General features: G+C 42.3%; 1 long non-coding RNA gene across 3 annotated transcripts in view; it reads right to left on the bottom strand.

Annotated features, from left to right (window-relative positions):
- Positions 1–2684: 2684 nt before the first annotated feature.
- Positions 2685–23278, bottom strand: part of LOC125458119 (uncharacterized) — a 54435-nt gene continuing 33841 nt past the window's right edge. For 2 of the 3 annotated variants that reach the window (XR_007248762.2, XR_007248761.2), the window contains exons 2-3: positions 18894–18997; positions 2685–3390 (exon numbers count right to left, since the gene is read on the bottom strand). This is a non-coding gene — a long non-coding RNA (uncharacterized LOC125458119). The remainder of the gene's footprint in view (positions 3391–18893; positions 18998–23278) is intronic. The other variant, XR_007248763.2, reaches the window with a different exon arrangement.

Raw genomic sequence — 23278 nt, 5'->3', positions numbered from 1 at the left:
TTGGAAAGTTGAAGTCCCCCATGACAACTACCCTGTCTCTCTCACTCCTATTGAGAATCATCTTTGCTAACCTTTCCTCTACAACTCTGGAACTATTCGGAGGCCTATAGAAAACTCCCAACAGGGTGACCTCTCCTTTCCAGTTTCTAACCTCAGCCCATACTACCTCAGTTGATGAGTCCCCAAACGTCCTTTCTGCAACTGTAATACTGTCCTTGACCAACAATGCCACACCTCTGCCCCTTTTACCATCTTCTCTGTTCTTACTGAAACATCTAAATCCCGGAACCTGCAACAACCATTCCTGTCCCTGCTCTATCCATGTCTCCGAAATGGCCACAACATCTAAGTCCCAGGTACTAACACATGCTGCAAGTTCACCCACCTTATTCCGGACGCTCCTGGCATTGAAGTAGACACACTTCAAACCAACTTCTTGCTTGCCGGTGCCATCTTGCTTCCCTGAAACTTTATTTCGGGACTACCCTACTCTCAACCTTTTCTATAGCCGAACTACAATTTTGGTGCCCATCCCCCTGCTGAATTAGTTTAAACCCACCCGAATAGCCTTAGCAAATTTCCCCCCAGGATATCGCTACCCCTCTGGTTCAGGTGAAGACCACCTTGCTTGTAGAGGTCCCACCTACCCCAGAAAGAGCCCCAATTATCCAAGAATCCAAAACCCTCCCTCCAGCACCATCCCTGTAGCCACGTGTTCAACTCCTCTCTCTCCCTATTCCTCACCTCACTAGCACGTGGCACGGGCAACAAACCAGAGACAACAACTCTGTTCGTCCTAGCTCTCAGCTTCCATACTAGTTCCCTGAATTTCTGCCTTAAATCCCCATCTCTCTTCCTACCTATGTCGTTGGTGCCAATGTGGACCACGACTTGGGGCTGCTCCAATGCTTCAATGATTCTAATTCCCTGGTGAATTGCTGTTGGTTCCAACTTGCCCTTTAAGTCATGCCATCTATAGCAGTGATCACAATCGGCTGGGCTGGTGGCAAAGTGCTGAACTTGGATGGCAGCAAGCATTGATCTCGTGACTTCAGTCTCAGATTCAACCAGAGAGAGGCTTCCATGTGCTCCATTGGAAGATGAGCCATTGACCACTAGACTCTGCATCATGAGTGAATATGTAGCTAATGTTTTGGAATTAGCCATCAATTCCACGCTGGGCTCCAAACTCTGCATAAAGCCTTATGGAAAGTCATAGTTTTCCTCTATGACAAGGACTGCAACAGGAATCTGTCCTACAGGCCTATTAATGCACCAATTATCATGCTGTGTATGTCCATCAGCATTCTCCTGGATGCTGCCTTATCAAAGTCTTCCCTTTGCATCAGTGTGTGACTTCGCTTTCTGAAAAGTTAGTACATGAGCTCATGTGTAACCTCCTTGTGTCTAATAACTCATCATGTACTGTTTACAACTCTAGACTAGCCTTTAAGGTATGTGCAATGCAAACATCAGAAGAGGTGGCTATAATTTCGAGATCATTTCATAGTGTTACTTTCTGTGGCTGCATTGACTGCTCGGTGATGTCTATTAGTTATCTGAAAGCAGGACTGTCAAAGGGGAGAGGGGGGGATCTGGAAAGAGGTGGAGTAGAAAGCACAATATCCATGAACACCATCTGCAAGATTCACTTCATTCTGAAAGCGTGCAGAAGTTGAGGTGGATTTTGAGAAGGGCTTAAGGCAAAGACATTGATTACACTGCATGTTCTCAGTAATGCTGAATGTAAATACTTCAATTGCAGCCTGTTCCATGATATCACAGAATGACAGAAGTGGAAACTGGCCATTCAGCCCATGAAGTCTACACTAACCCTCCAAACAGCATCCGACACAGACCTACCACCCTACCCTATCCCTATAATCCTGCATTTCCCATATCTAATCCACCTAGCCTGAACATATGGGCAATTTAGTGTAGCCAATCCACCCAACTTGCACATCTTTGGACTATGGGAAGAAACCGGAGCACCCAGAGGAAACCCACACATACATGGGGAGAATGCGCAAACTCCACACAGGCAGTCACTTGAGGATGTGCATTATCATTTTCTCCAGGGGTTGCATGAGGTGGAAGTGCATTTTTCCTTCACCACTTCTGTGGTGTTCCTGCTGGTAGAGGTCACTTTGGTCTGCAAGTGAAAAGGAGGATAATGCTGGTGTGTCTGTTGCAATGTATTTGAATGATGTGCCAACCAATACTTTATGCGGATGCGGTGAACAGTGAGTGTGAGTCTGGCAATGTTGGCACATGTACCTGGGTGAGGTGAAATATCTGTATTGGCTCTGGTTGTCAGAAATTGCTGATATATACATGTGTTTGCCTTTTGGAAAGTTCACCTTTAAGGACCCCATGTACTGCATGTATGCACTGTTGCAACTCTGCCTGACATTTAGTCTGCTCTGGTTCTAAAGCAGCACACAGAAATCAGTTAGTTTGCTGTCACGTCTCCTTTTGTGACGCTTTACTGTTTTATAAGAACTAACTCATAGAGTTCATAAATCCCTAAGGAGTGATTATTAAACCTTATTATTAATATGGTAGTTTAGAAATGGATATACAGTGCATTGAGCAAAGACGAGGAGAATGTCAAAAGATGAAGCATTTATTTACCTTGACTACCAGTGTGATATTATTGAATGTAATACAGTACTACAGCCAGGTTCTTGGGGCCAGACTCTGGGATTGACATCTCCGGCCATCTGCTCCTATTGCTTTCTCAGAGTGAGCCATGGGAATTCTCTGACTTCCTACTGGAAACATGGCATCTCTCCTCTTTTAGCGTTCCTGATGCCTCTGGGGCTAAATTATAAACACTTGGATGCCCTTCTCTTATCTTAACTCCATTTGCAATGTCTTTTTTCAGCTCTTCCGTTGTCTGCAGCACCTGCTATTTAATGCTTAATAAAATGATAATCATGATTTTCTGTAATGTTTGTAGTCCAAAATCATTAAATACATTCCAACTAAGAATATTAAAAATCTGGTAAGAGGATGGTGCTGGAATCAAAGAGAAGGCTTCTCATTTCTGGTCATAAGTGAGACCTTCGTGTTTTCAGTCCATACTAATAATAGGGTTTAGAGATCTCATCTATCTTGTTAGCCTTTATGTCAATGCTGACTACAGATGTCTCTCTGCCTTTCCCCAGCTGTCTCTTCAGCAACGCTGACTCCTGCCATCAGCTGCAATATGATTCCTGGTGTGTGTTTCACAGCATCAGCCTCGCTCTGTGTCACTGTTCACTGCCAATTTATAGTCATGAGGAATGAAGGGCTAGCAGATCCAATAAGAAATGGAAACAAGGAAGGAGGAAGATGAAATAACCCTAATGCAGTAACATTCAAACATCACTTTCTTCTCAAGAGACTCTAGAGATGAGTAGAAGAAATAGATTTTAGCCACAAACTTAGTTAAACAAATCAATTTAAAAATAGAAATTAAGAAATAGATTACCACAACATTAGCATGAAATTATTCTTGAAGAAGGGTCATTGGGCTCATAGAATCCTTACAGTGCAGATAAAGGCCATTTGGACCATCATGTTTGCACTGACTCTCTAAAGAGCATCCCACCCCCACCCACTGCACCCTTCCCCACTCCATCCCTGTAGCCCTGCATTTACCGTGACTAATTCACCTAGCCTGCACATCCCTGCACATTGCAGGACAATTTAGCATAGCCAATCCAGCTCACCCACATTATTTGGGCTGTGAGAGGAAACTGGAGCACCCGAAGGAAACCCACATAGACACAGAGAGAATGTGTAAACTCCACAAGTCATCCAAGGCTAGAATCAAACCCAGGGCCCTGGTGCGCTGAGGCAGCAGTGCTAACTCAAAACATGAAGTCTGTTTTCTTTCCTCAAATGCTGCCAGACCTGCTGAGTTTCTCCACAGTTCTGTTTTTGTTTGTGTAATTAATTTAGTTTATTTTGTTATAAAGTGCATCCATTACAACTGTTTGTACTCAATAGTGGGTATTTTAACTCACGGCAGGTGTCAGGCAGGCAAGTTGACAAAATTACAAATACACCCAACAGCCTCAATTTGAAGTCTTGATCAGTTAACTCTTGTACCTGATTTAAATTGGTTATGCTCAAGTCCCACCAATTTTCTGAAGAAGGGTCCAGGCCCGAAACATTAGCTTTCCTGCTCCTCTGATGCTGCCTGGCCTGCTGTGTTCATCCAGCTCCGCACCTTGTTGTCCTACCAATTTGAGGTGTGTCGGGAAGTCTGTAGGAATCTGCTGATTTTGCAATTACCTTATGTGCATTTATTTGCATACAAAGAGCCCTGGTTGTGTAAGTTCCTCTGCTCTTTAACATATGCTAAGAGGCAGTTTGATTGTATTATTAAGCATGAATTCTGACTTTAACTGCCAGTATGTGTTTCCCAGGCTATCTGGAATTCACCAGGTTGAACAAGGTGAGAAATTGACAGGGCTAAGCAATTAACCAGCTGAAAAGCTTTTAAACACTGAGATATTACTGCTGCTTCTTTGCCTAAGTGAAAGAGGTTAAATCACAGATTTTTGTTTTGCACATCTGCTTTGAAGATGATTTCTAAGGTTTTGAAGATAATTTCTGCAATCTTGGAGGTGTGCCCTTATCAGCCAGCTCAGCAGTTTATGCAGATTGATCTTGGGCAAAACAAAACATGAAGAGCAGCACCAGGAACAGTAGCAGCAGCAGCAATCTGTTCAAATACCTGTCAATCTACAGAAAGGAAGAATATGGAGCTCTCACTTATAAGAGGTTTCCTCACAACTCAGTATATTGCAATACATGAGGGTGAGTTTTCCGGTGTGATGAAATGCCAGTGCTTCAGAATGCTCAAGGCTTACACACCATTACATTAGTGAAATCTGGAACCTCCTAGAAATAAACCTCTGCAGGACAGACCAGTTGGGCATGAACTACCAGTAAGGCATCCACTGGTGACCTCTGTAGAATCATACAATTTGCTACACACGTGTGCCAGGTTTGTAAAGGATGCCATTGTGCTATTGTTGAGGCCAATTAGAATGAGACAGCTTTAGAATTTCCTGTTGTGGCTGAATTCCCACCTGTAAAGGCGAGCATGGATCACATCCGTGATGGCAATCAAGCCCTTTCAAATTAATCAGCGCTATGTCTTAGGAGCTACAGAATGAGGGAAGTGATGGCCACTGTAAACCTTGGGGGTGGGGGAACAAAAGGTGGGGGGATTCACAATATCTGCAGAGATAGTAGGAACTGCCAATGCTGGAGTCTGAGATTACAAGGTGTGGAGCTGGAGGAACACAGCAGGCCAAGCAGTATCAGAGGAGCAGAAAAGGTGACGTTTCAGCTCTGGACCCTTCTTCAGAAATGAGCTGAAGAAGCATCTAGACGCAGAACGTCAGCTTTCCTGCTCCTCTGATGCTGCCTGGCCTGCTGTGTTCTTCCAGCTCCACACCTTGTTATCTCACAATATCTGCAGTTCCTTGGCTCTCCTCGTGATTTTTCACTCTCATCTTTCAAACAGAAAAAGGTGAGAGCAGCAATAGCGAGAAGCGGAATTAGCTGGGCAGATAGAAGGACACATTGGTGAGTGAAGAAAATGACATGGCCACAGAATGCGCCTGTTATCAGTAGTAGCTATTCAGAGGGTTATGTTGAGGTAGGAAGTATTGTTAGGGAGAAAGCTACAGAAGTCATAAAGAAAGCAAATCCGGGCTGACATAGCAGTGTAGTACTTAAGACATCTGTTGGAGGTCCTATCTTGTGAGATATTATCTGAGGCCCCATCTGCTTTATCTGAGTGCATAGAAGATTCATGTCCTGGAGAAGAACAACAAAGAAAGTTATCCTCAATGTCCTGGCCAGAGTTTATCCCTCAAACAACATCACAAAAACAGGTGAATTGCTGTTTGTTTTTATGGCCCAATGCACAAATTAGTTGCGCTATTTCTTACATTACAATAATGAAAATACTTACAAAGTAATTCACTGGCTGTGAAAGCATGATCAGATTTCATGAATGGTATTAAGTGAGTTTTCTTTCATACCTGATGGTGGCAAGCCACACAGTTTACCCGATCAAGTCAGGGAGTCCCATGTAGCACCCTATCAAGGAGAAAGGCACAGTATTCTCTCTCTTCTTCTACTCCACCAGCCACACCTACTCACTGTGTGAGGCAGGTCTCTTCCTTCCATCTACTGGAAACACAATCTGCCTTGCTGGCCCTTACAGTTCACAACATGATGTCCAATGGTGTGTCAGGATGCTTGGTTCAGCCTCCCATATTGAGACTCCACCAGCTGAAGACCATATTTCACTTTTCAGTTGTATATCCATTCAGGTCCCTTACAAGGTCCCTTTAAATTGTGAAGCTTTAATAGTCTGGTGCAGGTTGTCATCAAATCATCCCACTGTAATTCTTTGGGAAAGCCAGAAACTGAATGCTAAGATAACATAGTGTGGAGCTGGAGGAACACAGTGTGCCAGGCAGCATCAGAGAAGCAGGAAAGTTGACATTTCAGTTCGGGACCCTACTTCAGAAATGGGGACGGGGAAGGGAGCTCAGAAATAAATAGAGAGGAGGGGTGGGGTTGGGAAGGTAGGTGGGATGGTGATAGATGAGTCCAGGTAGGGAGTGGTGGGGATTGGTCAGTGAGATGTATGGTGTGGATATATGTTCCAGAAGATGGACAGATTGTGTCAGGTCAAGAAGGCAGGGATGACAGGAAGGGTTGGATATGGGATGCAGCCAGGAGTGGAGAGATTTTAAAACTGGTGAATTCCGTGTTTAGGCCATCGGGCTGTAGGCTCCCAAGGTGGAAGATGAGGTGTTGCTCCTTCAGTTTGTGGATGGTGTCATTGTGATAATGGAGGAGGCCCAGGATGGACATGTCCCCCAGGGAGTGGGAGAGGGAGTTAAAATGGTTGCAACAAGAAGGCGTTGTCGTTTATTGCAAACAGAGCGCAGATACTCTACAAAACGGTTTCTGAGTCTATGCTTCATCTCACCGATGTAGAGGAGGCCACATCGGGAACAGCAGATACAGTAGACCAAGTACACGGATGTGCAGGTGAATCCCTGTCGGATGTGGTAGGTTTGTTTTTTACCTTGAATACAGGTGAAGGGGGAGGTGTAAGGGCAGATGAAACACTTCTGTGGTTGCAGGGAAAGGTGCTGGGGGTAGTGGGGTTAATGGACAGTGTGGAGCGGATGAGGGAATCACGGAGAGAGCAGTTCCTATGAAAGGCAGATAGGGGTGGGGAGGGAAAAATATTTTTGGTCATTGGTCAGGTTGGTAGGTGGCAGAAGTGGCAGAGAGTGACACATTGAATGCGGGGATTGGTGGGGTGATATGTGAGGACAAGAGGGATTCTGTCTTTATTTTTGTTGGGGGAGGGGATGTGAGAGCTGAAGTGCAGGAAATGCAAGAGATGCGGTTGTGTGCACATCCGATCAATGGAGGGTTAATTTACAGTCCTTGAAATAGGAGGGCATCTTGGATGTTTGGGAGTGCAACACCCCACCTTGGGAGCAGATGCAGCAGAGGTAGAGGAGTTGGGAGTAGGGGATCGCATTCTTGCAGGAGGGTGGTTGAGAGGATGTGTAGTCTAGGAAGCTCTGTGCTTCAATGGGCTTGAAGTAGACCTCAGTTCCGAGGTGGTCACCAGAGATGGAAACAGAGATGTCCAAGAAGGAGAAGGAGATATTGGAGATGGTCCAGGTGAATTTGAGGTTGGGGTGAAAGGTGTTAGTAAAGTAGGCAGCACTGATATGGTTATCAATGTCATGGAGGAAGAGGTGGGGTTGGTGCCAGAATAACAGTGGAAAAGGGGCTGTTCCACATGTCCTAGGAAGAGGCAGGCAAAGCTTGGGCCCATGTAGGTGCCCATGACCATCCTTTTACTCTGTAGGAAGTGGGAGGAGTTAAAGGAGAAGTTGTTAAGGGTAAGGACAAGTGATAATGGGAACTGCAGATGTTGTAGAATCCAAGATAACAAAGTGTGGAGCTGGATGAACACAGCAGGCCAGGCAGCATCTCAGGAGCACAAAAGCTGACGTTTCAGGCGTAGACCCTTCATCAGAGCTGATGTAAGGGCAGATGAAACACTTCTGTGGTTGCAGGGAAAGGTGCTGGGGGTAGTGGGGTTAATGGACAGTGTGGAGTGGATGAGGGAATCACAGAGAGAGCAGTTCCTACGAAAGGCAGATAGGGGTGGGGAGGGAAAAATATTTTTGGTCATGGGTCAGGTTGTAGGTGGCAGAAGTGGCAGAGAGTGACACATCATCCAGCTCCACACTTTGTTATCAAGGGTAAGGACGTTTTGTTTAAGTGGATGAGGGTGTTGGTGGAGGGGGACTGGTTGGTCCTGCAGGAGTGGAAGAAACAAAGGGCTTTTAGGCCATCTGTGTGGGGCATTTGTTAAAACTGAAAATCCACTGCTCAAGCCATTGCATTCCTGATCTGCTATGGACCTTCCTCCACGTCAAGTGAATCTGAGAGTTAAAATTCCCAATAGTAACTCTCTCTCCTCCTTTCTGTGAGAAAGCAGAGCTCACAACACAAAAGAGAAGAGTTGAATTGGCATCACGACCTTGAAGAAGGAAAGGACAATTCTCCTGAGAATGTTCTGTCAAGTGTTTCATTCCTTCATGCACCAGCAAATGATTGGTATCCCAGGTGGATGACACAATGAGGTCTATATTTGATGGATCACTGAGAATTCATAAATGGGTACAGGTAGGATATTTGGCATAGCTTCGCAGACAGATTACTGCAGGGCAAATGCTTTGCCAGCTCTGCTGAGGATGGCAGAGATGGGCTAGCAATGAGGAGAAAAGAGTTTGCAACATAACAGCTGTTATATCAGATAGTCAGCAATTGAGGTTGTAAGCCTTCTTTTGAGTTAAAAGAAAACTACAGCTTTATCAATTGGATAACAAAAGAATTCACTGCACTATTGCCCCTGAAAAATTACTTGGGCTGTGTCAAGAACTTGTGGCAAATTTTTGGATAGGAAACAGAATAGGGTTTCCTGCATGTTTTGCAGAATTTAACAGCAGGATGTCCTTTGTATTTTAACAATACGTTTCCTGACCAACAGTCAACCTGATTGATAGGTCAGTTGCTGGCAAGTAGGAAAAAAGCTGATGAGCAGGCAGCAGGTAAGTGGGGGGAGGGCTTTCAATTGATGTCATTTATGTAGCTAGTCCTCCTTCTCTCTTTTCACTGCTGGAATTCCAGAGTCATGGGAAATCTGGCTGACAGGAATGAAGAATAACAGAATTATTTCCATACAGGTACAAAACCTGAAAGAAATTTCAGTGATCTACCCACTTCCTGACTGATCATTTGCCACTTTTTATCTGCTCTGCTTAAAATAAGAGGCAGACAGGTTGAAGCTGTGCCTGAAATTTTAAATATTTCCCAGCCGACCTACATCTAACCAGCCTTGGGAATCAAAAATATCTGAAATTTGTGTTTGGAATTAAAATAAGCACGTGAATTAAACTGTATGTGGTATATAGCTACTTCTCATTATAGGTTAATCAATTTGTAAGAATTGCATTGACATGGATACTGACCAAATGCTTTCAATCTTGTTAAATGCAGAATTAAGGGAGTGCTGAAAGTATAATAGAAATTGGTATTACTGTAGGCCCAAGCTAACGTTTTGGGTGAGAGAGTGAGGAGGTCACTATCATACAGTATTCTTCTGTAAATTGTTTCTGGACCTTTATAGCTTGATTGCATTACATTAACCCCCATTTTCCAGATTGTCCCATGATTTGTATTCTTGTTACTGTAAATCCTTCAGCTTCCATCCTCTTAATAGTGCCATTATATCAACAGAGGTTTGCACAACATTTTAAAGTAATCAGAATATCTAAGTCTTAGCCTCAAAATTCCAGTGGTACTGTGTGTGGTGTTCCTTGTGACCCAGTTATAACCATGTTGCTCACTTATTTTGGGATGCTGAGGAATGTTGTGAAGATCTGGAAAGAAACCGTCATTTCAGCATGATGCATTCTCGATCAGAACTACACTTGCTGTTAAAACATAGAATCATTATTTCTCTTCTGGATTTTGCCTGCTGCAACATAAATAAAGTAGCATTAAGTTCTCAAAATGCATAATACAATTTCAAAATGCTTCATCGCAAATAAGAAGCATTGCATGTTCAATGGTTTATTTCAAAAAGGGTAAACAACAGCAGAAGTATTCAACTTCACCAGTAACATCAGTGCATGTTCAGAATTTTGTATTAACGAACCACTCAGTCATGTATGAGACGAAGTATTTGTTCACCACCTGAAACTTGTGTACTTTGTAACATGATCACTTAACGTTGGTGGACATTTTCTCTCATAAGTACACTATGGACTGAGATCAAATAAAGTGTCACTTACCTTATTAATCCTCTCATATGTTGTTTTTGGAAATGGTTTTCCATGCTAACAAATGGTATTTTCAGTTGTTTGAAAAATGCTGCATGTGTGATGGTTTGTGAACTGTGCTTATCAGTGATCATTCATTCTGCTTGGTTCATCAGAGCAAATAGCTGAAAATCATAAAAATTGCCAGATTTCCAATATGTCTATCATATTTCATAAACTTTTCACTATTAAATAGGAATCCATTGTCACTTCTCATAATTTGAAGGACTCCAGACACTCTGGGATGACTGCTTCTTTTGAAATATGTATAACCATTTCTACAACTGAGAATTGGCTACAGTCATCAATGACAACAATCAGATGTTCACCAGTGAGCGAATCTGTACAATCAATGCTAAATTCGATCCATGGTAGTTCATACATTTGACGGGATCACAAAGATTTGACATTGTAGTTACTTAACAAACACCTGATTTTGTGCTCTAGCATATGATGGATTCAGTGGAAGCACACCTTTTCCCTTAGGAGTTTCTTGGTTTTGATAATTCCCTGGTGACCTTTATAGCAGCTTCCTGACTGCCGAAACACAGGCAGATTGCTAACTTGACCGTGCAGCAAGGGATGCTGGGTACATCAGTCAAGTAAAACTCTGAAATCATAAAACCCACGTGCAAGCACGGCAGCCAAGTGCTAATGACGTTAGCATAATGTAAAAGGCAACAGTTTCTTTGGACGGACATACCCAATGACTTATCCACCAAAGAAAGGAAGGCCCAGGCAGAAAGTCACCGGGTCCCTATTCCCAATACACAGAAACTAACTGTCCTATGCCATCCAAATGACTGACTGTTTCAAACCATTAAGTGTTCTGAGGAAGGATCACTGGACCTGAAACATTAAGTCTTGTTTTTTCCTTCACGGATGCTGCCAGACCTGCTGAGCTTTTCCAGCAATTTTGTTTTTGTTCCTGATTCACAGCATCCGCAGTTTTTTCGGTTTTCATTAAGTGTATCTGCCTGATCGGCCAGAACTAGAGAAAGTTCCAGAAAACCATTTCAAGGGTTTAAAACCAGGGTTCACCTGGAGACCTGGCTCTCGGAATCATCTGAGGCGTTCTGAAGGAAACAGCATGGCAAGAAGCAGATACCAGCTGACGATCAAAAGAGAGAGGAAGAAACAGCTTCACAGACCCAGGGACAAAGCCATAGACAGAGAGCAACTGTGTAATCTACAAGAGACTCAGGTGGTATTATAACCTAAAAGGGCCAAATGGAATTTAAGATTCTATCCTTAGTATTAAAGGTTATTGTAACTTTGCTCCTAATAAAGATGGAACTGTTTAGCATTGGTACCAGCTTGTGTTCGTATCGATTTGACCACTTCGATGTTATGAGACACCTGGGCAAATTCATTTGTAACATTCTGGTTGGAATTATCTCAATTGTTTTAAGGAGACACTAGACAATACCTTCATGAGCTACACCAACATGTTCTCTCATTGAGTATGGAATGACAAAGTATTGCTGTGTAACACATGATCAGATGGGACTGTTAATGGTGAGCTCATTTTGAACATTGTGAAGAATTTCTAGAATATGAATAACTTTGTTTTTAGATGCTCTCTGTTATGACTTGCCAGTTTTGTGAGTCCATAGCTGTTATACTTAGTTGAGGCCCATCATCTTGCTTTGTTGTGCCTTGATGTCAAGATAGTTTTAGTGACTTTGCAATGACATTCCTGTGTACGTTGTTGAATATTGTCCACCACCTTTCTTCATGATAAATAGCATTGGCTGTAAGCAAAGGGTATTACAAAACATAGTCTGCACTCTATTCAAGTGGGTGGTTTGTTATGTGGCTTGTTAAACAAGCTTATTCGTGATCTATAATATCAAAATCACATCCATACAAGTAGAGATGGAAGTGAAAAGTCCCCCATTTGATTGAGACCAATTTTCTCTCCGTTTTCGAATAATGTTGCTCTATGGTCATCGTGATCTGCTTTCCTTCACAATGATTAATGGGTTACCCGCCTCCTTTTCCAGCACAAGCACTATACCTAAGCTGACCAGGCTTGTACCCATGACTGTCTGCGTTTTCTCGCACGCGTTTGTGAAATTTGCCGGTTATTGTCATTTGATCTGAAGTGTAGACTGTTTGTGTGATGTGACGGCCCAAGGGGGATAAAACATCGTAGCTGGGATCCCTTTAAGAACTACATTTCTTGCAAAAAGCATAATTTGCTTCCAGTAACTGATCATGTGACAAAACTGACTGAGAGATACACAATAACAATGCAACTGGGTAGACAAGAATTTCATTACAGTGGGAAGGAGATGTCAATGTGTGGTTTTGTTTTCAGGCCATTTAGTTTACAACAAGCTGACTGCTAGCAACATCTCTTTCAAGCAGGACCCGGTCAAAATTTTGTGTGCTGATTAAAAATCCTTGATAACCTAAGTGCTGTCTTCACAGTGAGTTGAGAAGAGACAATACGGTTTCCTAGATGGAAGACTCCAGAGTTAAAGAACATTAAATGTAGGAAAGTTTGTACTCAAGTTGACTTTCCTTATGATACTAGCAGCATCTGAGGTGAACTCAGCTGCAAACATTTTCTGGATGGAAGGGATTTTTAATGGACAACCTTACTGGAAGTATTGGCCCAAGAAATCTCTACACTTACACAAATTGTTGAAAGAATATGCTTAGATTAGATTAGATTCCCTACAGTGTGGAAACAGGCCCTTCGGCCCAACACGTCTACACCGCCCCTTGAAGACTCCCACCCAGACCCATCCCCCTATAACCCACACGCCCCTGAACACTACAGGCAATTTAGAATGGCCAATCCACCTAACCTGCAAATCTTTGGACTGTGGGAGGAAACCGGAGCACCCGGAGGAAACCCACGCAGACACGGGGAGAATGTGCAAACTCCACACAGACAGTCACCCGAGGCGGGAATCGAATCCAGGTCCCTGGCACTGTGAGGCTGCAGTGCTAACCACTGAGCTACCATGCTGGTTAACCTTCCAATTTCTGTTGGGTTTTTGGGTGGACATAAGACAAATGTATGAAGAGGGGAATTTAATAAGTTTGTCTGAGACGATAAGTAACTTTGCTCATTCCATTGTTAATATTTTAAACATAGCTGAGTGCAATTTTTAGTATTTGCACTTCGTAATGTTTATGTAGTGTGGATGATGAAAATAGTTTACAGGAGTTGACTAGGTGCTGGCAATTTCAACTTTAGCAGCTCTGAACAGTGAAAGCAAAAATGATCTGGCTAACTCCAACAGCTTTCTTCTTTTTCAGCTCCTTTGCAGCTTAGTCAACTGGAGAAACATTGCTGGGTTCTTGAAGAAGTCATACTGCACTCGAAATGTTAACTGCGTTACTTTCTCCATAGATGCTTCCAATCCTGCTACGTTTCTTGAGCGAAATCCTGTTGTTTTTAACTCATACTTCCAATATCCACATTATTTTGCTTTTATTTGAATGCTGGATTATTTTGATTTCTTTTTCAATATTTTCAACATCACCACAGTCACATTTGGCTGTTAGCTGCCTCAATCATGTGCAATGTTTGTCAATTGACATGTTTGCTTCTCCTTGAGCACATCAAAAGACAACTATTTCATATACTGTATTATTCCTAAATGTGAAATAGGTTGTTACTGTGTTTTGTGCTAAAATGTAGACATGGTGCTAACGTGTAAGTGTCTCAAGATCATTTTCCAATCCTCCTCATTGTGGAGATGTAAAGAAGTAAAGCCTTTTTTGCCCTTCTGTGATCTATGATTGCAAAATCTTCCATCAAACCTTAGTCATGTTGCAGCCACCTCTGCCAATGTGGCAACACAGATGATGACTTTGAATGCACTTCAAACGAGATAGTTTGGACATAGGCATAGCTACATCAGCAATGCTGTGATAATGCATGCTCAAGCATACAGGATTACATTACTTCCAAAGAAAATCCTCTTTGTAATAATCTGAGATTAATTTCTTTTTGACTGGTTATTTTTGAGAGATCGATGTGACTGTACTCAGTGCACACCTTCCCCTTGCTAATCGTGAGCTAGAGTGCGTCTTATGTGTCTAACAGGCTGCAATCTCAATTCTTTCCCTAAATTTCCAATTTAAAATGTTGGCTGTAGGAAGTAGGCAAACACTTTCCAAAACTTGAATGTCTGAAAGCAGTGTTTTGTATTTTTCGCCCCATCATCACCACTATGTCTGTCTTCGGAAGAAACAATAAGATTCAGCAAGATGCAGTCACAGTCAAAACTGTACATGCTGCTAAAATATGGATTTGTTTATTCTTCTTCTAGATTCCCTCTAATTGTATTTGGCTGTTGATGGTATTGGATTTTGAGCTTCACAGTTTAATTTCAAACTCCACATAAATACCCCATGCAGTGTGCTATTGAGTCAGACATGTTTTTTTTCGGGGTGGCATGGTGGTTCAGTGGTAAGCACTGCTGCTGCACAGTGCTGAGGACCCAACTGTGTCAAGTTTGCACATTCTCCCTGTATCTGTGTGGGTATACTCCAGGTGCTCCAGTTTCCTCCCAAAGATGTGCAGGTTAAGTGGATGACCATGTTAAATTAGCCCATGGTGTCCAGTGATATGTGGGCGAGGTAGATTAGCCATATTAAAAATGTGAGGTTATGGGGACAGGGTGGGGGATGAGGTCTAGGTGGGGATACTGTTTGGAGAGTCAGTGCAGACTCAACGGACTGAATGGCCTCTTTCCTCACTGCAGGGCTTCTATAATTATCTTTGCAGACAGTAGCCTTAAGTGGATAAAATGCTCAATGCAATTTTCAATAAATTACAAATGTCATCAGCCATGTATGGAGGTGGGATTCCTCGTTCCTTAGCAGTCATTCTCTTATTTATGGTTGGAAAAGCAGGAGGATAGATGAATGTTGCAGAGCAAAGGTGCCTTTACAACAACTGATCAAACTGGTGCAGAGTTGTATTAGCATTCTGCAGTGATTACACACCAGTTGACGTTGATGGAGTAGAAGTCCTTTCTTTTGACAAAAGCTGCAGGCTGATATTCTGGTGCCTAGATAGCTGCAAGTGGAATCTAATATGCTCTGAACACAAGTGAAACTGCTGCATTTCATACAACAAGTGCCATAGATCAGAGGTAAAGGAGATGGGACTGAGGGTATGTGACAGAAATTGGTGAATTTAAGATTTAATGCAAATAATGAAAAGTTTTTACCTCACTTTAAAAAAAATGAATAATTTTTTGATTTTGTGTACGATGAAATAAGAGGTTAGAATACTTTGTGGTGGATTCTTGCTCTGTCTGTTCTATTTATTCCAAGTATAAGCATATATAAGTGTGGCTCAGGTGCAGGCTGGTGGGTATGCCCCAGGAGATATTCTTGCCCTACCACGTAATTAAGTAATGTTATGTATAAGTTTCAATACCAATGTGATGCCAGGCATGTGCACTGTACCCATCCAATGACTGGCAGAGCAGATCAAACAACATCTCCCTGTGGTGACTATTTGCAACAATGGGACACAGATACTGTGCAACTAACCCGTGCTTGAAATCCCCAGAACAGAATGTTCACCATCAGTTTTATTATTACAACCTCTTCGGTCTTTTCCATCTTTTCTTATGTTGTCTTCATTGTAAGTGGAGGTTTCTTGGAGATTCAAGTGAATAAAGTGTCTACTGACAAACATTAATTTGTCTGTTACCTCCACAAATGTTACAAGAATTGTTATGCATTTCCTGTGTTTTCAAAATTTTCTGTTTCTCTTAACCAACATTTTTGTTGCCGTTTCGGGGATTTTAACGTCCAACTTCAAAAGTTCTCTCCGATTAAACATGCTGGATATACTCAGCAGACTTGAGTTCTGAAGATTGGTCACGAGTCCTGAAACACTGGCCAGAGTTTTACAATAGCCCTTCCCCACCCCAAGGTGGGGGAGGACGGCAGAAAGGTGAGGGTATAGCACCACAAAGTTGGGTGCCATGCTCATAAACAATCTTTGGTGCCTACCTGCCTCTATCCTTGCAATCCAAAATGCACTTTTACTCATGGAGAGATTGTGTTGGGATACCTGTTCAACTTTAGAGCAATTGATGTCCCTATTTAACTGATTATTAACCACTCACCTGGCTCCAGTTGCTGGCACTGAGATTTTACCTATTTTGGAGGATGCTAGTGTCGTGTTCCTTCTGCCAATTAGAATCTGGTAGACTGGTGGCCGATCAAGGACGGAGTCCTGTATGTTAATCAGAAGTTGCCTCCAAGATATTTTTATGAGCCTGGCCCCAGGAATTAGGAGTGGTGAAGAAGACTCACTTGCTTTCATTGATCAGAACACTGAGTATAGGAGTTGGTCATCATGTTGCAGCTGTACAGGGCTTTGGCTAGGCTACTTTTAGAATGCTGCATTCAAATTTGGTCACCTTAAATAGGAAGGATGTTATTAAATTTGAGGGGGTGCAGACAAGATTCTCAAGGGTATTGCCGGGACTGGGGGGTTTGAGCTGTCGGGAGAGGCTAGGGCTTTTTTCTCTGGAGCATCGGAGGCTGAGGGCGATCTTACGGAAGTTTATAAAATCATGAGGGACATAGTTAGGGTGAATAGCCAAGGTCCTTTTTCTAGGGTAGGGGAGTCCACAACTAGAAAGCATTGGTTTAAGATGCGAGGGGAACAATTTAACAAGGACTTGAAGGGTAGCTTTGTCACACAGAGGATGGTGAGTGTATGGAACAAGCTGCCAGAAGAAGTAGTGGAGTGGGATACAATTACAACATTTAAAAGGCACCTGGATGGGTACATGAATAGAAAGGGTTTAAAGGGATATGGGCCAAACGCTGGTAAATTGGACTAGGTCAGATTGGGATGTTTGGCCCAGACGAGTTGAACTGAAGAGTCTCCTTCCATGCTGCGTGACTCTATGACTCTACAAAAGCCAATAGATGTACTTGATACTACAAAAGTGACCAGACTGCAAATTAATTTTCCACAGTGGTATTTACAGTAGTCTGTTTATGCAATGTATTAAAACTAAGAATGAAGAGACTGAAGTTGATTAAACAATGGGATTACGAATAAAATGAAATTAAATATTGTCCAATTTCTGGCTTCATTACAGGGCAACTCAAGATGAGAATAATAATCGAAGATCCAACCAAAGCAGATAGGCACTTAGGCCTTCTTGAATGTGTTTGCTCTTTGGCAGAACAGTCCAAAACTAATACTACTGTCTCAATCGCTTCACTTTGTTGTAAAAAATTAAGTGCTGTTGGTCTTTCTTTTTCTTTTTATCTAGTAGTAGTCCTACTCCATTGAATTATATACCTAAACCCTAAGATCTCCCCATTTTTCCCAACCCCTAGCATTGTTTTTTTACCAAGTGGATACTCCAATTCTACGTAATGTACTAACTCACACATCCATATTAAATTATATTTTCCACCACACTGCTTATTTCTCTATCCAAAATGTCTTCCTGACATCTGTCACCGTCTTTCTTGACTTTTGGTTCTGTGTGATTGGCAGCTTTCAAGATTCTATTCCCAATATCCAAAATACAATCATCTGTATATACTGAGAACAAAAAAATGGATCTGGCATTGATTGTCTGCAGTATACAACGCACTATCATTGTCTTTGGGAGATTTTAGTTGCTGGACCTCATCACTGTGATTCTCCAATTCAAAACCATTGAGGAATAGTAGCTGACTAATGGAGGAGACAAAGATGCCACTGGAGACCAAAGACATACTTTATATTCACGTAAAATGCAAGAACTGGATTTGGCAGACTTTGTGATCAGTGGAAGTCTAGGACAGAGGAAACTTTAATTTCCTTGTTGGACACAGAGCAGGGAGTCACATGATGTCACTGAAGCCAGTCACGCATTTTTCAAGAAGGATCCTGACGGTTCCCCACAGCTATCCTTTCTTCTTTCTCAAAGTAGTAGGTCAAAATTGGAACTTTTGGGAAGACTAACTACCCATCTGCTTTTCATCAGCAGGCAGAGTGAAGCACTCTTCTCAAAGCCAAATTTTAAGAGAAAAAACAGTATTGGTAATTACAACATGCATTAATGTTTGGGTTCGCCCTGTGGCTCAGTGGTTAGCACTGCTCCCTCACAGAACCAGGGACGCAGTTTCAATTCCACCTTTGGGCATCTGTCTGTGTGGAGTTTGTACATTCTCCCCGTGTCTGCATGGGTTTCCTCTGGGTGCTCTGGTTTTCTCCCACAGTGTAAGGATGTGCAGGGTAGGTGGATTTGCCAGTGGTAAATGTGAGAATACAGGGATAGGGCAGGCTTGGGTCGGATACTATTTGGAGGGTTAGTGCAGACTCAATGGATTGAATGGCCTCTATCTGAACTGTACGGATTCTATATGAGAGAAGTTACATAGAAATGAGATTACAATAAACATTTCACAGCAGCAGTCTATCAATGATAAAGAAAGAACTGAAGTAGTACATACAGTTTTCACATCATTGTTAATCCATATTATTTTACTTCGTTGGTGACTTTCTCACTATGATTCTGGTCCTCATACTTCTAAAAACTTTTATCATCTTCAAATATCTATGGAAAATGAAAACATTTATTAAAGATAATCCATTTTAATGTTACTATTTTTAAGAATCTGTCATTGCTTTTACTATGAATACACAGTATCTATCAGCGTTTGTTTAAATTATGCAAGATATTTTTAAAAATTGTCAAGTGAGTGGATTGCGTTAAATTCAATCATTTCCATTTCAACTAGGTAACAAAGTTAAATTAATCTTCTGCAATGTTATTTCGTTTGCTTTTAAAATTCTTCAATTTTGAAGCATAGTAATGGATATGATTCATTAATATATGTACATGAAACACAACAGATTTTAGGTGTATGTCGAATGTGTTGTATTAACATTCTTAACATAATTGCACCACACAGTGATGGGGCATTGATTCGTAACCATAATTTCTCATGTGGTATTTCCGGATTTCAAATAACTTATTGATAGGTCATCAGTGGATTCTGAAGAAGAGTCACACAGATGCTGCCAGACCTGCTGAGTTTCTCTAGCACTTTGTGTTTGTATCAGCAGGTTATGCTGAGTGCACCAAGGAATGTCTTCATAGAACAGAGGAGAGAAAATTGAGAGCAGTGTCTTGACAGGATTGAGAACAGCCATCTTCTCACGTTCAGCTGGAGAACTGTACATGATAATGAAAAGGAGACTGAAACTGTTGGGTGAATGTATTTCAGCACAGAAGATGGATATTAAAATTTTATTTGTAAAACAACAGATCTAGGATGTATTACCAAAATAAACAAGTAAGACAGTTGTACAGCATAGAACCAGACCCTTTGGTCCAACTTGTCCATGCCAACCAGATATACTAAATAAATCTAGTCCCATTTGTAAGCATTGGCCCATATTTTTCTAAAGGCTTCCTATTCATATACCCACCCAAATGCCTTTTAAACGTTGTAATTGTACCAGCCCCCACCACTTCCCCTGGCAACTCAATCCATACAGGCACCACCCGTTATGTGAAAAAGTTGCCCCTCAGGTCCCTTTTAAATCTTTCCCCTCTCACCTTAAAACTGTTCCCTCCAGTTTTGGACTCCCCCACCTTGGGGAAAAGATCTTGTCTATTTACCCTATCCATGCCCCTCATGATTTTATAAACCTCTATGAGGTCACCTCTCAGCCTTTGATGCTCCAGGGAAAATAGCCCCAGCCTATTCAGCATCTCCCTATAGCTCAAAGCCAACAACCCAAGCAACATTCTCGTAAATCTTTGCCAAACCCTTTCAAGTTTCACAACTTCCTTCCTGAAGCAGAGAGACCAGAACTGTGTGCAGTTTTCCAAAAGTGGCCTAATCAATGTCCTGTACAGCCGCAACGTGACCTCCCCAATTCATATACTCAATGCACTGATCAATAAAGGCAAGCATAGCAAACGCCTTCTTCACTATCCTATCTACTTGCGACTCCACTTAAGTGTAGAGCATTAAGTGCTCCATCTGCCACTCCTCAGCCCATTAACCCATCTGATCAAGACCCTGTTGTGCTCTGAGGTAACGTTCTTCGCTGAGCATGACACCTCCAATTTTGGTCTCATCTGCAAACTTACTAACCGTACCTTCTGTGTTCACATCCAAATCAATTATATGAATAATGAAAATCAGTGGATCCAGCATCGATCCTTGTGCCATACTGCTAGTCACATGCCTCCAGTCTGAAAAACAGCCCTCCACCACCACACACTGTCTCCTACCTTTGAGCCTGTTCTATATTCAAATGGCTAGCTCTCCCTATATTCCATGTGATCTAACCCAACTAACCAGTCTACCATGAGGAACCTTGTCGAACGCCTTACTGAAGCCCATACGGATCACATCTACCCCTCTGTCCTCATCAATCCTCTTTATTGCTTTAAAATATTTAATCAAGCTAGTGAGACACAAGTTCCCATGCATAAAGCATATTGACTATCCCTAATCAGTCCATGCCTTTCTAAATACATGTAAATCCTGTCCCTCAGGATTCCCACCAACAACTTGCCCACCACTGATGTCAGGCTCACCAGTTTACAGTTCCCTGGCTTTTCCTTATCACCTTTTTAAAATAGTGGCACCACATTAGACAACCTCCAGTCTTCCGGCACCTCAGCAGTGGCTATTGGCGAAACAAATATCTCAGCAAGGGGCTCAGCAAACATTTCCCTAGCTTTGAACAGAGTTCTGGGTACACCTGAACAGGTCCCAGGGATTTAGGACATCCAGCACATCCTCGTCTGTAATAAGACATTACTATTTCTTTCCCCACATTTTCTATTTTCCGTATCCTTCTCCACAGTAAATACTGATGCAAAATAATCGTTTAGTATCTCTCCATCTCCTGTGGTTCAGTACAAAGGTGGCCATGCTGATCTTTAAGGGACCCTGTTCTATTCCTAGTTGCCCTTTTGTCCTTAATGTATTTATATAATCCTTTTGGATTCTTCTTAACCAGATTTTTCAAAGCTATTTCATGACCCCTTTTCACCCTCCTTATTTTCCACTGATTTATACTCCCACTGCCTTTATACTCTTCTACAGATTGACTCGATACCTGCTGTTTACACCTGACATACGCTTTCTTCTTATTCCTGACCAAAACCTCATTTTCTCTAGTCATACAGCATTCCCCACACCTACCAGCCTTGCCCTTCACCCTAATTGGAACATATTGTCTCTGGGCACTTATTATCTCAATTTTGAAGACTTTTCATTTTCCAGCTGTCCCTGTACCTGCGAACATCGACCCTCAATCAACTTTTGAAGGTTCTTGCCTAATATCGTCAAAATTGGCCTTCCTCCAATTTAGATCTTTAGCTTTTAGATCTGGTCTGTGCTCTTCCATCACTATTTTAAAACTATTAGAATTATGATCACTGGCACAAAGCAACACCCCCATTGACACCAGAGATAATGGGAACTGCAGATGCTGAAGAATCCGAGATAACAAAGTGTGAAGCTGGATGAACACAGCAGGCCAAGCAGCATCTTAGGTCAGCTTTTGTGGTCCTAAGGTGCTGCTTGGCCTACTGTGTTCATCCAACTCCACACTTTGTTACCCCCATTGACACATCAGTCACCTGCTCTGCTTTATTTCCCAAATGTAGGTCAAGTTTTGCACCTTCTCTAGTAGGTACATCCACATCCTGAACAAGAAAATTTTCTTGTACTCACTTAACAAATTCCTCTCCAGCCAAGCCCTTGATGCTATGGCAGTCCCAGTCTATGGTTGAAAAATCAAAATCCCCCATAATAACCACCCTATTACCCTTATAGGTAACTGAGATTTCCTTACAAATTTGTTTCTTAATTTCCCCCTCACTATTGTGGGGTCTGTAAGACAATCCCAATAAGGTGGTCATCCCTTTCTTATTCCTCAGTTCCACCCAAATAACTTCCCTGGACGCATTCCCAGGAATATCCTCCCTTGGTACAGTTGAAATGTTATCCCTAATTTGAAAGACCACTCCTCCTCTCTTTCCCCCCTTTCTATAGCATCCGTAGTCTGGAACATCAAACTGCCAGTCCTGTCCATCCCTGAGCTAAGTCTCTGTAATAACTATGATAGCCCAGTCCCATATTCGCAACCATGGCCTGAGTTCATTTGCATTACCTGTTAGATCTCTTCCATTGAAATAAATGCATTTTAACTTAAGAGTCCTACTCAATTCTCTGCCATGTTCCTGCCTGCCCTGACTGTTTGATTTGGTTCTTTTCCCAACTGCACCAGTCTCAGGGTGATCTCTTTCCTCACTATCTCCCTGGGTTCTACCTCCCCTCCCTTACTATTTAAAACCCTCCCAAGCAGCTGTAGCAAATCTCCCCACGAGTATATTAGTCCCTTTCCAATTCAGATGCAATCCGTCCTCTGTATACGGGTCCCTTCTACCCCAGAAAACTTTCCAATGATCCAAAAATAAGAATCCTTCTCCCCTGTTCCAGCTCCTCTGCCACACTTTCATCTGCTCTATCCTCCTGTTCCTACACTCACTAGCTTGTGGTAACAGAGCTAATCAAGATATTACTACCCTCGAGGATATACTTTTTAAAATTTCTGCCTAACTTCCTTTATTCTCTCCTCAAAATCTCGTCCTTTTCTCTTCTTATGTCATTAGTTCCAATGTGTACAATGACCTCCTGCTGATCCCTCTCCCTTTGAGAATATTCTGCACCCTCTCTGAGATATCCTTGATCCTGGCACCAGGGAGGCAACACACCATTCTGATGTCTCATGGGCTGCAGGAACATCTGTCTGTCCCTCTGACTAGAGAGTCCCCTATCATAATTGCAATCGCACCTAAATATTT

This window comes from Stegostoma tigrinum, chromosome 13 (assembly GCF_030684315.1).
Source record: "Stegostoma tigrinum isolate sSteTig4 chromosome 13, sSteTig4.hap1, whole genome shotgun sequence".
Classification (NCBI taxonomy): domain Eukaryota; kingdom Metazoa; phylum Chordata; class Chondrichthyes; order Orectolobiformes; family Stegostomatidae; genus Stegostoma; species Stegostoma tigrinum.
Note: the sequence above shows the minus strand (reverse complement) of the source record. Positions and strands in the feature narration are given on the sequence as shown.